Raw genomic sequence first — 17,190 nt, forward strand, 5'->3', positions numbered from 1 at the left:
CTAAACTTGAGGGACAATCGCTTTTAGAAAATTGATCGATGGTATTTCAAATATTAGTTGTTTTATAAATACCTTGGTAGAAGCGTTCAAACTTTAGAGGTACTTGTCTTCTTTGGCACAAGAGAAAACTTCAAGCAAAGTACTAATGATTAAATATGGTTTATTGCATTGAAACAAAAAGGAAAAGTTTCTCCATCAAATAAAAATGCAAATAACAAACTAGAAACAGGAAACATTGAGTAATCGTACTTCATTTAAGAAAGATATAATATCTTTTAACAAAGGCTCCTTTGATGAGGTTAGGCTTCTCTGCACTAGGTTAAATTAATTTCTCATTTGGCATTTTCCGTTTTGTTAAGTACTTTCAGTAATATATGTTAGTTAAGTTGCATGGGCTACAAACGTCAGTAACTTTGGTTAAAATGGTTGAACGAGAATACAGATTTTACAGTGGTCTCCTTTGATTTTGGTAAAACCTTTGATTCAGTTTGAAATAACGTCGCAGTTTAAAATTTTCTTTTCAATTTGACTCCTGTTACGGTGTCTCTTGCTTTTTGTTGATCGCGAAGTTTTATGCTTCATGCAATTACTTAGCGAGATTTTTCTTTTAAATTCAATGAACGCTTTTAAAATAGATTATTATGTTGTAATTTTTTCTTTAGAAACTGAAATATTTTAGTATCCATTTAAAAAAATAACGAGTGAAAGCCAACTATTTACTTGCAGCACTTGGCCTCTTACATTGAGAACAAAAAATTGAAAGATTTAATCACAAAATCCTAGTTGAAACATGATTTTTTTATTTATCTTCAAATTGTAAAAATAGACCACCGTGATCCTTCATAATAGACCTTTTCAAGGTTATCGCAGCCATGTTGCAGGGGGTGCAAAAACATTGCGCCGAGCGCGCGGTCACGCATGGCGTCCATATAAATTACTAATAAATGCGCAAAAATTACCCTTATACAATATACATATTGGCCATTTCTTTCAAAAATATTTCTCAAACTCATCCATTTTAATAGTCAAACTATTATTTGCAATTTTTTATACACGTGAGTCCAATTTTGTGGTAATCAAAAAGCGGAAAGTTAAAGAAAACATTTGTTTTTTTTTGAACAACTTGACCGTCGTTTGAGCGATGTTCTTGGGTTCGCAAATGTGCGGATCTCATAAGAAGTCAAACGAACTAAACCCTAAACTAGCCGAGTAGCCGTGAGCAGTCATAGCCAAAATGGTAAAATGCGCGTTGTGCAGTTGGATATTGCGATAATGATATAAGCTATCCCTATTACCAAGTTAAGAGGTCTCATGTAGAAAATTTAGTTTTTCATAAGTGGCCCAAAGATCAAGCACTTGCTGAAATTTGGTGAAAACAATTGCAAACAGCAGAGCGGATGACTTTAACCCGAAGCCTGGTGCACAAGGTACTTTCATTTGCTCAAATTATTTTGCCTTGATAAGAAGAACCCCAAATAAAAGGGAACGGATTATCCTTTGGTTTTATTACGCTATCAGAGTACGAGCAATCGAGGACCCCGCTTAAACGTAAAGGAGAAGAAACATGGACAACATCAAAGTGTCCTCATCAAGCCTATGACACCGAGGATTCTGATTCAAGTTTTGATGGAAGTCCAGCAAAATCTGAGGCATCTTTACTCCTGTCCTATAAAACCTGGATCAAGTTTTTCATTCTCCTCTTTTTGATTTGCCTCTTTTATCTTTATTTAGAAAAAAAAACCATAAAAGCAAATGTTTCTTTTTCACAAGACTTAGTCTAATGACCTTAGAATTTTCCTCCTGTTTATGTAGATGCAACATTCAGAAAGGGGGAGGACAATTTAAGCTTATACGACCAAATCTGGTAAACAAACTTGGTCACGCTGCATGGGTGTCTAGGTATACGGACATGTACAGCTTTTGGAGTGAGTGCCCTAATAGGAAGGACAGCCACAAATTTGCCTTTTGCTTGAACGTTTTGAATGTGATGTTTTACTCGTGTATTAATTTCCAATTCGAATAGAAATTGTACAAAAATGTGTCGCTCGTGTCAAATGGTACAATATATTAATGAAGCGTTTACCAGCTTTCCAAAGCGCCGTCCTCAGCTTGCTGTTAAAATTGAAGCCTTTAGCAAACTTATACGAGTTCTCCAGCACTTCGCAAAACAAAAACAGTTGGTTAGATGTAAGATGTGGAAACATTCCGTCGTGTTTTCGTTTACCGGTTCGTCGAGGAGTGTTGAGACACTGAAATAATGAAAAACTAAGTCAATAATTATAATGAGACATGTACGATTATTGAAAGTAAACAACTCTGACTACAGTGTATCGTTGCTACTTATAACAATGTCAAGACATGAAATTGTATGAAAGTTCAGCTCTTGTTAAATAAACGTCAAAAACCAAGATGCAAAACTCTCAAAGAGCGCATTTGATTGGATCATGGTTGACAATCACTCTCTGGAAAAACACGGTTGTAGCTACATATGGTATTTAAATGGCTATTTTTTAAGTAAATAGTCCGACTCCAATTGTGTATATAATAGTGTAATCACCACGATAGCACTCCGGTGATCACATAGCTCAGTTCTATGATTTCTTTTGGTATTTCGCGAAGGAAAGTAAAATTCGTAAAAATTGCAATTTGTCTATTTTTACATCAATCAGCGATTTTGTGGAATCAGTTTGACCAATCAGGTGAAGAGGATTTACTACTGTTTGTAGGTGATTTAGAATCAGTTTGACCAACCAGGTGAAAGAGTTTACTACCATTGTAGGTGATTTAGAGAATCAGTTTGACCAACCAGGTAAAGAGGATTTACTACAACATTGTAGGTGATTTAGAGAATCAGTTTGACCAATCAGGTAAAGAGGATTTACTAAATCATTCTAGGTGATTTAGAGAATCAGTTTGACCAACCAGGTAAAGAGGATTTACTACAACATTGTAGGTGATTTAGAGAATCAGTTTGACCAATCAGGTGAAAGAGGATTTACAAATCATTGTAGAGTGATTTAGAAGAATCAGTTTGACCAACCAGGTAAAGAGGATTTACTAAATCATTGTAGGTGATTTAGAGAATCAGTTTGACCAATCAGGTGAAAGTTTACTACACCGTTGTAGGTGATTTAGAGAATCAGTTTGACCAATCAAGTGAAAGATGATTTATTACACCATTGTAGGTGATTTAGAGAATCAGTTTGACCAACCAGGTGAAAGAGTTTACTAAATCATTGTAGGTGATTTAGAGAATCAGTTTGACCAATCAAGTGAAAGATGATTTATTACACATTGTAGGTGATTTAGAGAATCAGTTTGTAATCAAGAGTGAAAGATGATTGACCACACATTGTAGGTGATTTAGAGAATCAGTTTGACCAATCAGGTGAAAGAGGATCTTACAAGCCTGCATACAACATAACGAACTTTAAGGAATTCAACCCAAGAAATCGTTTATTCTATAAAGTCTCTTGAGGATAGTTATTGAAATTTTTACGTGTCTAAAGAAAGAGGTACCAAATGTGAACTCGATAAATAGGGAGGTTCATATACTCATGTTTTTGTTTAACTTCCAGTGAAATCAATTGTTCTCTACAGATTAAGAGATGCATATATGACTTTGTGACCACCCCAATACAACCACAGAATAATAATTATAGAGAAGGGCCTCAAGTGTGCTGCGTCCTCATGGCCGCCATTATTCCAGCAAGATATATTTAGGGTTTTCATTTGTTTCCAAACACTACAATTACATGACGTCATTACTTCGTAATGAAATTAAAATATTTCAATATAAGAAATGACGTCGGTTCATTTTAGTGTTTGGAAACAAGTGAAAAGCAAAACACCTTGCTGGAATAATGCCAGATCGATATGCGCACAATATGCTTGAGGATAAAACATCAATGGTTCCGACACAAGTGACTTTTCTGTATATTACATATTCTGTACTTCAGCTAAGAACTTTGTTATGCCACCAAGGGGACTCTGGTATAACAACATTACGACAAAGCAATTTATCTCAGTATTACCTACAATGACCGCAATTATAACTGACCTGTAATTCAGCCATAGTATCTTCATCTTCTCGCTTGCTGGTGCGGGAAAAGACGACATTGTCGATCATTTGGATAAGTTCCAATTGAACGACACACTTAATGATCAATGAATTGAACAGCATCCTCTCCGTCTGCACAACTAAAATAATGAGATGATTTTACGACGTTAAAGTAGATACATGAAAAATTTAAAATGACACTCGGGTGTTTGTTGAACATTTCCGTATTCACGCACAGACGATTTTTCATTTGTCGGTAAAAATCGAACTTTTGAATATGTCAAACAAAGGGCTAATTTATCTTATTAGAGTCTTCTAAAATAAAATAAAATAAGCAACGAATGCCAAAAATAAAGCAAAACAGAGTTCCAAGTTAGTGCCATTTTATGAAAATAAGTGTTAAAAGGAGAAGTAGTAATAATTACAAATTAGTAACATTATTAGTTCTATTAGCAACAATTAACAACATTATTGTTTCAAACATTGCAAAAAATGTAAATTTTTAGAACATAAGCAGTTTCAGGAAATGTTACATGACGTCGCTGTTTACTTCAGATTGAGTTTTTCAAACGCATATATCAATTATACGTTTTCTACGCCTTTCAATAAACCAAAATAAATAAATAAATAAATAAAATAAAAGTAAATTAAACAAATTAAATAAATTAAACACGTAAATGGCAGCAGGCTGTGACAACAAATTATTAATCTCGATTTCTAACACATAGTTACCTGGTTCGTGTTCTTCGACAGGTTCAAATCGTAAACTAGGCGTACTATATGTAAACTGATGCTGTCTTGTTCTTTTGTTTCTTCAACTGTTTCTTGAGGCATTTCCTCCTCTGTTTCATTCAAACCTTTGACGATTGCTGACCATCTTGTTCGTCCTCGTCTAAAAATATACGGAAAAATTTTCACTTGTTACTCAAAGAATACAAGCTGTTTGTCCATACGAGTTAAAGATTCACACGAGCTATATTGTAATATGCGAACATTTGCTTCATATGAGCTTTTGGTTCAAATGAGCTTTTTTAATATGCGAGCTTACCATATGAAATATTTTCCAATCCTACAATCATGGAGACAATTGAAGCAACATTTTCCTTTAAAAGAATTCAAAACTTTTATTTACCTTCCAGATATTTGGGCACGATATCATCCTCCAGGTCAACAGGTAACATTATCTACAATATACGTCAATTTTAAAAGGTAATAAATACATAAAACAAACAGAATAGTTATGAAAATTTGTCTGAAATTTTACAGTGAAATTTTAAAGAAACGATTCAATACTTATTATCAGATAAATTTTCTCAAGCAATTTCACAAAATTCTGATTTAATAACTACGCAAAACATTTAAAATTAAAACAACCAACTTGCCATAATTTGAGAATTACAACCAGAATGACGTGTGGTGCTTCGCAAACATTTGTAATTTTAACCTTGAAGTTTTGGCTCTTTCAATCCCTTGAAATCATCGGGGCTAGCTCGCTATCCGGCAGCTCGCCTCCGTATAATCAGGCCCTAAGTGCTTATCTTGAGTGGTGATGACGGAGGAGTGACATCAGGTGTGGTGGACTCCACCATTTCAATAGTTCGTGAGGTACGGTTGATTCAAATATCGTTTTTACATTGATATGTCTTTTCCCAGACGTCTTCGGAGAACGTGTTGCCAATGGATATGACGAGATTTTCCAAACAATTGGTACCAGACCTCGCTAACTGCTCGTTATCTAAAGACATGTATTGAATGAACGAGCAAAGCAGGACATCACCAATTAACGAGCAAAGCAGGACATATTGAATGAACGAGAAAGGCAGGACATGTATTGAATGAACGAACAAAGCAGGACAATCACTTGGTGATTGGTTCTGACACAACGAACCAATCACCAAGGCATATGCCAAGCACAAACACGTTGCGTAATTTCAAGCTTACCTTGTTTGACACACCACTCTAGATGGCCATACATATCATCAAGAAAAATTTCAGCAAGAATATCAAAATACTGAGTAAAACATCGATGATAGCAGATTGAGCGTGATTACAAGTTGTTGTCATCCATTCTGATTTCTATAAAGAAACATCACAAATTTCAAAACAACCTCAGCTGATGTCTCATTTTATAACGAGGAAATACAACACCTTATACACGGACTTTATTCTATGTAAAGGAAACGACCTTCCCGTAGTTTAAAACTACTCCCTCCGGTTTTAAAGGCAAAAGCATTCTTTACAGGTGGGTAACTTTCACAAACGAGTGTTTCAAAACTTCCATACTGGTACAAATCGTTTTACACAAAATGAAATCGGTGTGTGAATAGGGAATGCAAGAGGATAAGAATGGATAGAGAATGAAGTAGAGACTCTAGAATGAAAGTGGATAAAGGTGAATAAGAAATAGAGGAAGATGAGAGGATCATTGAACTAAAATACATGGAACGCTACATGAAGCAAATAATTGAAGCCAAATCTTACATCCAGACACGCGTGTTTAGTGTTTTGAGTTCTCTCGCGCAGTGAAAATTGATTGAACTACACCCGCGTGTCTGGGTGTAAAATTTGGCTTCAAAAATTACTACGGTTTTCTATTACAGGTAGCATGTTCAATGGAGTGGATACACAATTGAAATGGATGAGTGATTGAGGAATGAAGGTGGATAGACATGAACACATGAAATGAATATTATTCCATGTGGAACTGGATAGTCGTGTATGTAAGTTGACTTTTTGCGATATAATGTGTGTTTATGGCAATCATAGACAATAAGACCAAAATAACGACATATTATAAATTACGCGTTTGAAACGTGGTCGATTTCGGAGAATAATGGACCGGAAAAATGTTTCTCAGCGAATCAAAGCGCGCCATTTAGCCGGAAGTGACGCTTGCCATATAATAAGAGCAAAATAATGACAGTTTTCTAACCTCCTGCCAATCTATCTGTCTGTCTGGTAGTTTCATGTTGTCGAAAATTCGAAACAAGACTTTAAACACATCACGCCACCAATGTTGGAGAAACGTGTTCCCGTATGTTTTCATGATTTCAAACATCACGGTTAGGCCTCTAGTTGATGGATGGAAAATAGCTCACATTCAAATTATACAATGCATACTAATCTATACAGTACAAACAACTCAATATTTCCACCATACCTTGTTCTGACATCTAGTTTACATCGGTTGATGATACACGAAAGTTCAAAGGACTGGAAACCAGCCTTTCACACAGATTCTGTCCTGCTCTGATATCCCAGCATTCTCTACTCCGTAGTCTTTAAATATCATATAAGAAGAAAACAGACGCCATTGAAAAATGCTACACGAAAAAGCGATTGAAATAGATAATTAGGATTTGATTTGATCCAAAGTGGTTAGCTTTGATGTGATTTTGCAAAATTTCAAATAAATTTCAAAGGTGAAAAGAAAGTAGATTTGCAATTGTCGTACTACAGGATTTTCGGAAAGAAATTTGGCGCAATTTCGTATCAGTCTTATTGCTTCCATACTCGTGTCCGGGAAACTTGCGTTGCATGCGAATTCGAGAGACACTGACGGCATCTTGGAAAGAGTCGATGGTCGCGGAGAAATATTTCTCAAAAATCGTGGCTGAAAGAGAGAATGGGGATGTAGAAATTTATACACTGATAATCTTGTGGGATAAATGAATCTGTCAAAGCTTTGATTTACAAGTGACGTTGAAACAGTAGAGAAACAGGGCTAGAAAAGTTTAAGCCTTTTGACACGTAATTTGCATCAACTAAAACTGTTTCATACATTTATTTCATTTCTCCATTAACTCTCGTTTAATTATCATTCATGAATCATGAGAAGATAATCCATCGACTTTATGGTAAATAAAAAGTTTACCTTGAAAACTTATACGAATATGGCTGAATTACCATGGAAAGAACGAACACATAAAATTCTTGTTGCAAAATAAACGAAGTTCTCCGTCACATCCGAGAAACACATTTACTTAAGCGATATTCAAATTCAATTTGAATTTAATTCAATATTTTACAGATGTCTAAGTCGTTCATGCTTGGAAACGGATTCACCATCATTTCTTCAAACATATGCAATCATTTTTATTTTAAAATTTTAAAATTTGCACCGATACAAGAACCTCACCCAAGAGAACAACAGACAGGTCGGCGGTAAGATTAGAAGAAAAATCTCCTTCCTTAAACTACAAACCTGTTGTTTGAAAAGCGAGTTCCACGATTCCTTCATCATGATCGGACGCAGCCAAATGAAAAACGGAGAAAACATTTTTCCAACCAGATTTGATGTTTGCGGCTTGCGAATGAACCATTTGTGTGACACATCGTACGACCATATCTCGAATTGTGGAAGAACTAAAATGTGAAAAATCCAGTTGTTGATTCAAGCAAATCGTAGACTGAAAATTGCAGTCCTTGTTGCCAAGTTCATAAAGATATTGAAGAAAGAATTTTAATCAAATCCTTCCAATTATAAGAGACAAGACAGAGCGATTGATCGAAAGACGTCCTTTGTAAAATTCGTCGTAAAATTATAACTTGGAAAAGAATCTACAAAGTCTGCCACAAATTTTGTTTATTTGAGAGAAAGATTTTCAAGCTGCAAGAAAATTTACATTTTCTGACAGAATTGACTCCTGCATAAACTTACCTGTTTTTCTTCATTATGTGTTCGAAGGGTCGGAGAAAATCCTTTTGAAATCGGAAATTTGGCAATTCCCCCTTTTCCAAGAACTTCATGGATAATTGTCGCAAAGAAGAACGCCTTCTTTATTAGAGTTACAACCACATTAAAATGACACATGAATTATCTAAGATGGAGAAGTACTATAGTTGGTAGAACATTGGAGATGAAGGCATTGATTATATTGTTTTTATGCTTGAGATATGAAACTAGAACTGTGTTTTAAAATATCATCATAGTTCACAATTGATCTGATAGTGTAGTTCATAGAACATTGAAGACAATGATTATCTTGTTACTATACCTGAGTACATCATAACAACGTGATGTTATTAACCATAATATCAAGATACAGTCTTAGTCGTTAATAATTGCTAACCTTGTTATAATGATCTCCCAACACAGCCCATATTCGTGACCATTGCAGAATACGAACAATATTGTAATAAGCAATCTCTACGATCTTCTGCAGACTAAACATACGTATCATTGTAGGATTGGAAAGCTGAACTTCCGAGACTTGACGTAAACCTTCCACGAAATCGACTTAGGAAAAACGAAAACATTTTGAGATTTGGATACAGGAGATAACGATACTTGGGATTTGAGAACTGGGGATTTGCATACTGGGGATTTGGGACACTGGGGATTTGGGATACTTGGGATTTGGATACTTGGTTTTGGTATTTGGGAACAGGAATTTGGATACTAGAAATTTGGGTACTTAGGATAAACAATGGTCAGTGAATTATGGTCAAGTTAGATGTATAAAAATCTTATGTAAGATGCATTTTAATGTATACATGCAAACCTACCGATAGCATCACCATCCAGTTTCACTGATCCCGTGAAAACTCTAAACGTAATAAAACACAATGAAGAAGTTGAGATGAAGATATTCTGCTGAGAGAACATAACGCAAAGACAGTGCAGGAGTTCTTTAAAATTTATTTTCATGTTTATATTCAAGGTTCTCTGGTTCACTTAAGCCTGAGAGATGACTACCGCTAAGGATGTCAAAACAACAATAACAATAACAGTCCTTCTCAGGACTCTGCTAACACGGATAATGAACATGTCTACATAGAGAATCATCCATCAACATTTCTTGCTGTTACAAGCCCAACTCTACCTTGAAGACAATTTTAAAGATTTCTGGCAGGGGGGAAGGGAAGAAGCAAGAACGCTGGATGGGAGGGTGAATATTTAGTTTTGCTTGACTGATTTGGTTTAAAAGCTATTTTAATTTGAAAAGAAATTAGTTGGTCACAGCGGAATGTATGACCATATATATGAATATTCACCTCTCCCCCTGCATTAAAGTTCTAGCTTCGCCCCTGGGGTGGGAGATAGGTCACAAAGACAATCCCCATAGCTATCATTAAAGTAAACGTTACCAGTCAACTGCAACGACAACACTTTGTGCAGCGGTCTCCCAAATGGCTTCCTGTGAGCCAGCCGCTTTTCGAGTCAGCGGCAACAGGCATCCGACCTTCATAGAAATACAAACAAAGAAAAGCACAACGTTAGTATTTGACATTTACGAGCGTCACAACAATGTTATAAGCAACCTGAGGTTATATCATAAGGTGTCTTGTTGTTTGCGATGAATGCTGTGGGTGAATTAGTAACACCGCTGGACGCCGTGTGAAGGTATCGCGTTTTCACACCAGTACCGATAAGTTGAGCCAATTCAAGTTGGGAAATGCATTTCAGTATCTAGAATGAAAACAATGACTTTAGGAAAAGTAAAAATATGCGCCGAGCGGAACGAGCATTTGAGCAACGAAAACGAGTGTTCAACAAGACGAACATAAACGTTAAATACATACGTAGAAAATATCTTCAAATAAAAAATATCTTGAGAAAAAACTTCATTTTCTTATGTATATTTATACATTTGTGATACGATTCTCTGATGAAGGGTATGAAATACGGTCAACAAAGCACTTGGAAAAATGAAAGGTAAAGACTGTAGCAATATCGTGAAGATAAGACTACAGACAAGACCTAGACTTTTTCCTTTGATGAAAAAACAATCGATCATATTTTCAGTCGTAGACACCAACCATAATATATAGCAAGATGATTCTCTACCTCGAGCCAAGACTTCCCGATGTAATTACCATCCGTTTGAGCGATGGTAAGAAGTGTCTTGATCGTCTCCATGTTCTTCGTTTTCATTTCATGAATATGCGTGCCACTGGTCGCAGTAATTAAAGTGAACCTGGATAGAGCTTGTACGAAAGCATTTCTTTCCAACTACAATGTGAAAAGAGTTATTAGGAGTATCGAAAAATGAACTTAATGGTAAAGAATCTCCATTCATATTCCCTAACATCATTATAACTAGCTGTAATCATTGAAAAACTTTTAAGAAAAGATTATTTCACATTCACATGCATTCTGATATATCCATATATGTACACAAACAGACAATTAATTCAAAGGTAAACAAACATCTGTTTTTATTGTATACATATGAGTATAATCTAAACCTTGAACATATAACACGCAAAGAACATGACGTGTATGTAACTACGTAAATATATTCATAAATTTCAACAATTCAACATTCAACATATTTTTGAATACATATTTATGTCCGAGAAAGGGTCACCAGGTGATGAAAAGGTATGCAGAGACATTAATGTCGTTATTTCATACCAAATATATAAAAAGAACACATTTTGTATGTTTATCAACTTACAGGCATGCTGAATATGCAAGATATTCTTATTGCACAGCGGATTCCATCAAGACAAAATAAAGCAACAGAAGAATCGTCGTTGTCTTGTAGATTGAAGCTGAACGCGGCAAGAAACGGACTCCATGCAACCTTAAACACACAAAACAAAATGGTTAACAATGGGGACTGGGCAGGTTGTAAGAAGATTTAGCTTAAGTAGTGGATTATCTCAAAAGAAAATTCAGTCAAATCATTCACTGCTCAGTTAATATATTAGATTATCAAACAGATTTACTCTTCGTCATCGCAAACATTCATTACATAAAATCTAAGTCTTTTCTTTAACAAGATTAAGATGAATGTCATCATGTTTAAATCTACGCCCCGTACTTGGCACTGTCCATATAAGTTGACATCACAATTCACGCTTCGTTAATCAATCCTTACATACACCACATAGATTATCCTCCAGACTCCACCCCCCGTACCTTGAACATTGTCTTCACGTGACCAATCTGTGTCGCAGTGACGAAATCCGTCTGAATATGACTCACGTCTTCCATTTGTTTTTTGGCGTTTTCCGCCATCTGCTCCATTTCCATAGAATACAACATACGACGATGTTTCTCACTTTGCAAATCTGTAAAAGATGTATTATAATCAACATTGTCAACCGAAAATCGTCAAAAACCTGTCCTAAATTATTGTTGATGTTAAATGAAAAAAAAATTAACACGGTTCATAGATTAACACTTAAATGATCATCACCTTGTCTAGTGTATCATCTGCATGTAAGAATTGAGCGACTTTGGTTGCTGTCTCACGAAGAGACCTTCAGATTGAAGCAATTCCATACCTTTGATGGATTCTTGTTAAATCTTAAAGTAAATAGTAAAATTGAATAAAAGTACAAAAGATAAGCAAATTGTTGACCAAACTTACAATTAAATTCCTTTTCTCTCGTCTCCTCTTCTGTTTAAGAGTCTCAAATTCTTCAGCATTATCGATGGCTTTTGTACTTCTGAGAGACAAGTGACTACCCCCATTTTTTTTATAAATCACGTGCTCCCCTGTTTTCTTCTCCTTGGTGCTTCCTTAGAAATTGTTAGTGCACGATCAACCAGATCTGTCAGGAAATTTATATGGAAGAGATTAAACAGAAGTATTGAGGAATAACTATGATGATTTGAAGATCAATAAGGGATTGCATGGATCATTAAGAGGTTAGCATAGATCATTAACAGATAGCCTAGATTATCGGGAAGATAGTATAGATTATTGAGAGATAGACTAGAACATTGAGGGTAGCATGAGTCAATAATCAGTAACTATAAACATTAAGATTTAGCCTTGATCCACAGCACCAGCAAGGGAAAAAGATAACCAAGGGATAACTTAGATCCTGAGAGGTTAACTACAATTGTCGAACAACTAGTTATGATTAAGAACATGCGTGTGTATAAGAAAATAATGGAGTACCCGATAAATAGGGGATACAGAGTATAGAAAGATGGAATCTTGATGGAGACAAAATTCTTCAGTGTAGCCGATATCAAAGAAGTACAATGGATCATAAAGCGATAAGTTATCGAAATGTATAACAATATTAAGTTTATATTAGCTACATGCGAGTTTCTTCAGTTTCATAAAGATGTTAAAACTCACCAAAATTATCGGCCTCCTGAGAACCAGGTTTAAAGTAAAGATCCTGCTCCATTCTACCATACATTTAAGAATAGAAAGCGAGACATTCCAGACCTTTGATACAAATACTGCGTTCTTGAACCTGGAAAATCATATAAAACAAGATGACATTGATACTATTCATATAAAAACGTGATAAAAGATGTATTATAATCAACATTGTCAGCACAAAAAATTAGAGACATGTTCTACTCCTTTTCATGTTGATAGACTATGTCCCAGTTTTTTAATAACTACGTTCCAGTCCTTTTTTGAGGCATAGATATGAACAAGAGTAGAGAACTAAACAGTTTGAAACATATTCATCAACTTACTGGTGTCGCTCCTAATTCAATAGAGCTTGACATCCTTGGGCAACTTTAGACCAATCATTGATCAATCTTTGAAAGATATTCGAAAAGCGTTCACAGTCGTAATTTAAATATATATCAACGACAGTCTGTGCTTCTGCAATAAAGGACACGAATGGACATTAATGGATAATATGAATGGATATTAATGGATGACAGGAAGATAAAATAAAAAATTTAATTGTTGGTATATTGATAATTAGTAAGGGAAAGGTCACACCTCACCTCTTGCACACCTGAAAAATTTAAACAAGAGGATTGTAAAGACTGAATATAGGATGGGATTTGGAAATAAAAGATGCTTAATTGTTGTACAGGGTTAAGCAAACGGAAGTGATATTTGGTAGAACTGGAGACAATGTTAGTGCAAGCTTTACACCGAAAGTTGACAGTTTGCACCAGCTAGAGAGTTCTCACTTACGTCTCAAGGTTTACATAAGCGAGTACAAACACAAAAACATCTTTTAGTTCTTTTGTAAATAATAGTAATGCAGAACAGACAACTTCAAGAAAGTTTAAAATTTTTCTCTAACATGTATTCATGATTCATTTGCAAATTATCTTTGATTGATATAATTCATGTAGCTCAGATACGCACGTTTGTACAGGCTAATGCAAACACAGTTTAAGTTGTTTTTTCTCTGTTTAAGTTTTTATTAAGTAAATAGTGATGTCGGATGAATAGCTTTAGAACATTGTTTTGATGTCGATAAACATTCACGGTGTACATTAAAAAAACACAATTGATTTTATTAAACTTTCTGATAATCAGTGAAAGACTCTCAATGAAAACAATAGGTTTCCAAAGAAATAAATGATCATAAAGTTCTGAAATTTTCATAGCGTGACTAAACTTGAGGGACAATCGCTTTTAGAAAAATTGATCGATGGTATTTCAAATATTAGTTGTTTTATAAATACCTTGGTAGAAGCGTTCAAACTTTAGAGGTACTTGTCTTCTTTGGCACAAGAGAAACTTCAAGCAAAGTACTAATGATTAAATATGGTTTATTGCATTGAAACAAAAAGGAAAAGTTTCTCCATCAAATAAAAATGCAAATAACAAACTAGAAACAGGAAACATTGAGTAATCGTACTTCATTTAAGAAAGATATAATATCTTTTAACAAAGGCTCCTTTGATGAGGTTAGGCTTCTCTGCACTAGGTTAAATTAATTTCTCATTTGGCATTTTCCGTTTTTGTTAAGTACTTTCAGTAATATATGTTAGTTAAGTTGCATGGGCTACAAACGTCGGTAACTTTGGTTAAAATGGTTGAACGAGAATACAGATTTTGTTCAGTGGTCTCCTTTGATTTTGGTAAAACCTTTGATTCAGTTTGAAATAACGTCGCAGTTTAAAATTTTTCTTTTCAATTTGACTCCTGTTACTTGGTGTCTGCTTTTTGTTGATCGCACAAGTTTTATGCTTCATGCAATTACTTAGCGAGATTTTTTCTTTAGAAATTCAATGAACGCTTTTAAAATAGATTATTATGTTGTAATTTTTCTTTAGAAACTGAAATATTTTAGTATCCATTTAAAAAAATAACGAGTGAAAGCCAACTATTTACTTGCAGCACTTGGCCTCTTACATTGAGAACAAAAATTGAAAGATTTAATCACAAAATCCTAGTTGAAACATGATTTTTTTTTATCTTCAAATTGTAAAATAGACCACCGTGATCCTTCATAATAGACCTTTTCAAGGTTATCGCAGCCATGTTGCAGGGTGCAAAACATTGCGCCGAGCGCGCAGTCACGCATGGCGTCCATATAAATTACTAATAAATGCGCAAAATTACCCTTATACAATATACATATTGGCCATTTCTTTCAAAAATATTTCTCAAACTCATCCATTTTAATAGTCAAACTATTATTTGCAATTTTTATACACGTGAGTCCAATTTTGTAATCAAAAGCGGAAAGTTAAAGAAAACATTTGTTTTTGAACAACTTGACCGTCGTTTGAGCGATGTTCTTAGTTCGCAAATGTGCGGATCTCATAAGCCAAGTCAAACGAACTAAACCCTAAACTAGCCGAGTAGCCGTGAGCAGTCATAGCCAAAATGGTAAAAAATGCGCGTTGTGCAGTTGGATATTGCGATAATGATATAAGCTATCCCTATTACCAAGTTAAGAGGTCTCATGTAGAAAATTTAGTTTTTCATAAGTGGCCCAAAGATCAAGCACTTGCTGAAATTTGGTGAAAACAATTGCAAACAGCAGAGCGGATGACTTTAACCCGAAGCCTGGTGCACAAGGTACTTTCATTTGCTCAAATTATTTTGCCTTGATAAGAAGAACCCCAAATAAAAGGGGAACGGATTATCCTTTGGTTTTTATTACGCTATCAGAGTACGAGCAATCGAGGACCCCGCTTAAACGTAAAGGAGAAGAAACATGGACAACATCAAAGTGTCCTCATCAAGCCTATGACACCGAGGATTCTGATTCAAGTTTTGATGGAAGTCCAGCAAAATCTGAGGCATCTTTACTCCCTGTCCTATAAAACCTGGATCAAGTTTTTTCATTCTCCTCTTTTGAATTTGCTCTTTTTATCTTTATTTATTAGAAAAAAAACCATAAAAGCAAATGTTTCTTACTTTCACAAGACTTAGTCTAATGACCTTAGAATTTTCCTCCTGTTTTATGTAGATGCAACATTCAGAAAAGGGGGGGAGGACAATTTAAGCTTATACGACCAAATCTGGTAAACAAACTTGGTCACGCTGCATGTGGGTGTAGGTATACGGACATGTACATTTTGGAGTGAGTGCCCTAATAGGAAGGACAGCCACAAATTTGCCTTTTGCTTGAACGTTTTGAATGTGATGTTTTACTCGTGTATTAATTTCCAATTCGAATAGAAATTGTACAAAAATGTGTCGCTCGTGTCAAATGGTACAATATATTAATGAAGCGTTTACCAGCTTTCCAAAGCGCCGTCCTCAGCTTGCTGTTAAAATTGAAGCCTTTAGCAAACTTATACGAGTTCTCCAGCACTTCGCAAAACAAAAACAGTTGGTTAGATGTAAGATGTGGAAACATTCCGTCGTGTTTTCGTTTACCGGTTCGTCGAGGAGTGTTGAGACACTGAAATAATGAAAAACTAAGTCAATAATTATAATGAGACATGTACGATTATTGAAAGTAAACAACTCTGACTACAGTGTATCGTTGCTACTTATAACAATGTCAAGACATGAAATTGTATGAAAGTTCAGCTCTTGTTAAATAAACGTCAAAAACCAAGATGCAAAACTCTCAAAGAGCGCATTTGATTGGATCATGGTTGACAATCACTCTCTGGAAAAACACGGTTGTAGCTACATATGGTATTTAAATGGCTATTTTTAAGTAAATAGTCTCCAATTGTGTATATAATAGTGTAATCACCACGATAGCACTCCGGTGATCACATAGCTCAGTTCTATGATTTCTTTTGGTATTTCGCGAAGGAAAGTAAAATTCGTAAAAATTGCAATTTGTCTATTTTTACATCAATCCCGGCGATTTTGTGAATCAGTTTGACCAATCAGGTGAAAGAGGATTTACTACATCATTGTAGGTGATTTAGAGAATCAGTTTGACCAACCAGGTGAAGAGGATTTACTACACCATTGTAGGTGATTTAGAGAATCAGTTTGACCAACCAGGTAAAGAGTTTACTACAACATTGTAGGTGATTT

The 17,190-nt window shown here is 35.1% G+C and overlaps 3 long non-coding RNA genes and 1 pseudogene across 3 annotated transcripts; all 4 read right to left on the reverse strand.

Annotated features, from left to right (window-relative positions):
• Nucleotides 1-1,990: 1,990 nt before the first annotated feature.
• On the reverse strand, nt 1,991-4,104 carry LOC124446897. Its single transcript, XR_006948553.1, has 2 exons — nt 4,061-4,104; nt 1,991-2,249 (listed from the first exon to the last, which is right to left on the reverse strand). It is a non-coding gene; the product is annotated as an uncharacterized LOC124446897 (long non-coding RNA).
• Nucleotides 4,105-4,845: 741 nt separating this feature from the next.
• Nucleotides 4,846-5,523, reverse strand: LOC124446918. Its single transcript, XR_006948556.1, has 3 exons — nt 5,505-5,523; nt 5,193-5,244; nt 4,846-4,952 (listed from the first exon to the last, which is right to left on the reverse strand). It is a non-coding gene; the product is annotated as an uncharacterized LOC124446918 (long non-coding RNA).
• A 153-nt stretch (nt 5,524-5,676) lies between these two features.
• Nucleotides 5,677-12,296, reverse strand: LOC124446818 (annotated as a pseudogene).
• A 625-nt stretch (nt 12,297-12,921) lies between these two features.
• Nucleotides 12,922-14,472, reverse strand: LOC124446885. Its single transcript, XR_006948551.1, has 4 exons — nt 14,418-14,472; nt 13,461-13,593; nt 13,108-13,228; nt 12,922-12,977 (listed from the first exon to the last, which is right to left on the reverse strand). It is a non-coding gene; the product is annotated as an uncharacterized LOC124446885 (long non-coding RNA).
• Between the last annotated feature and the right edge of the window lie 2,718 nt (nt 14,473-17,190).

Source organism: Xenia sp. Carnegie-2017, unplaced genomic scaffold, assembly GCF_021976095.1.
Source record: "Xenia sp. Carnegie-2017 unplaced genomic scaffold, XeniaSp_v1 HiC_scaffold_127, whole genome shotgun sequence".
Taxonomy (NCBI): Eukaryota; Metazoa; Cnidaria; class Anthozoa; order Malacalcyonacea; family Xeniidae; genus Xenia; species Xenia sp. Carnegie-2017.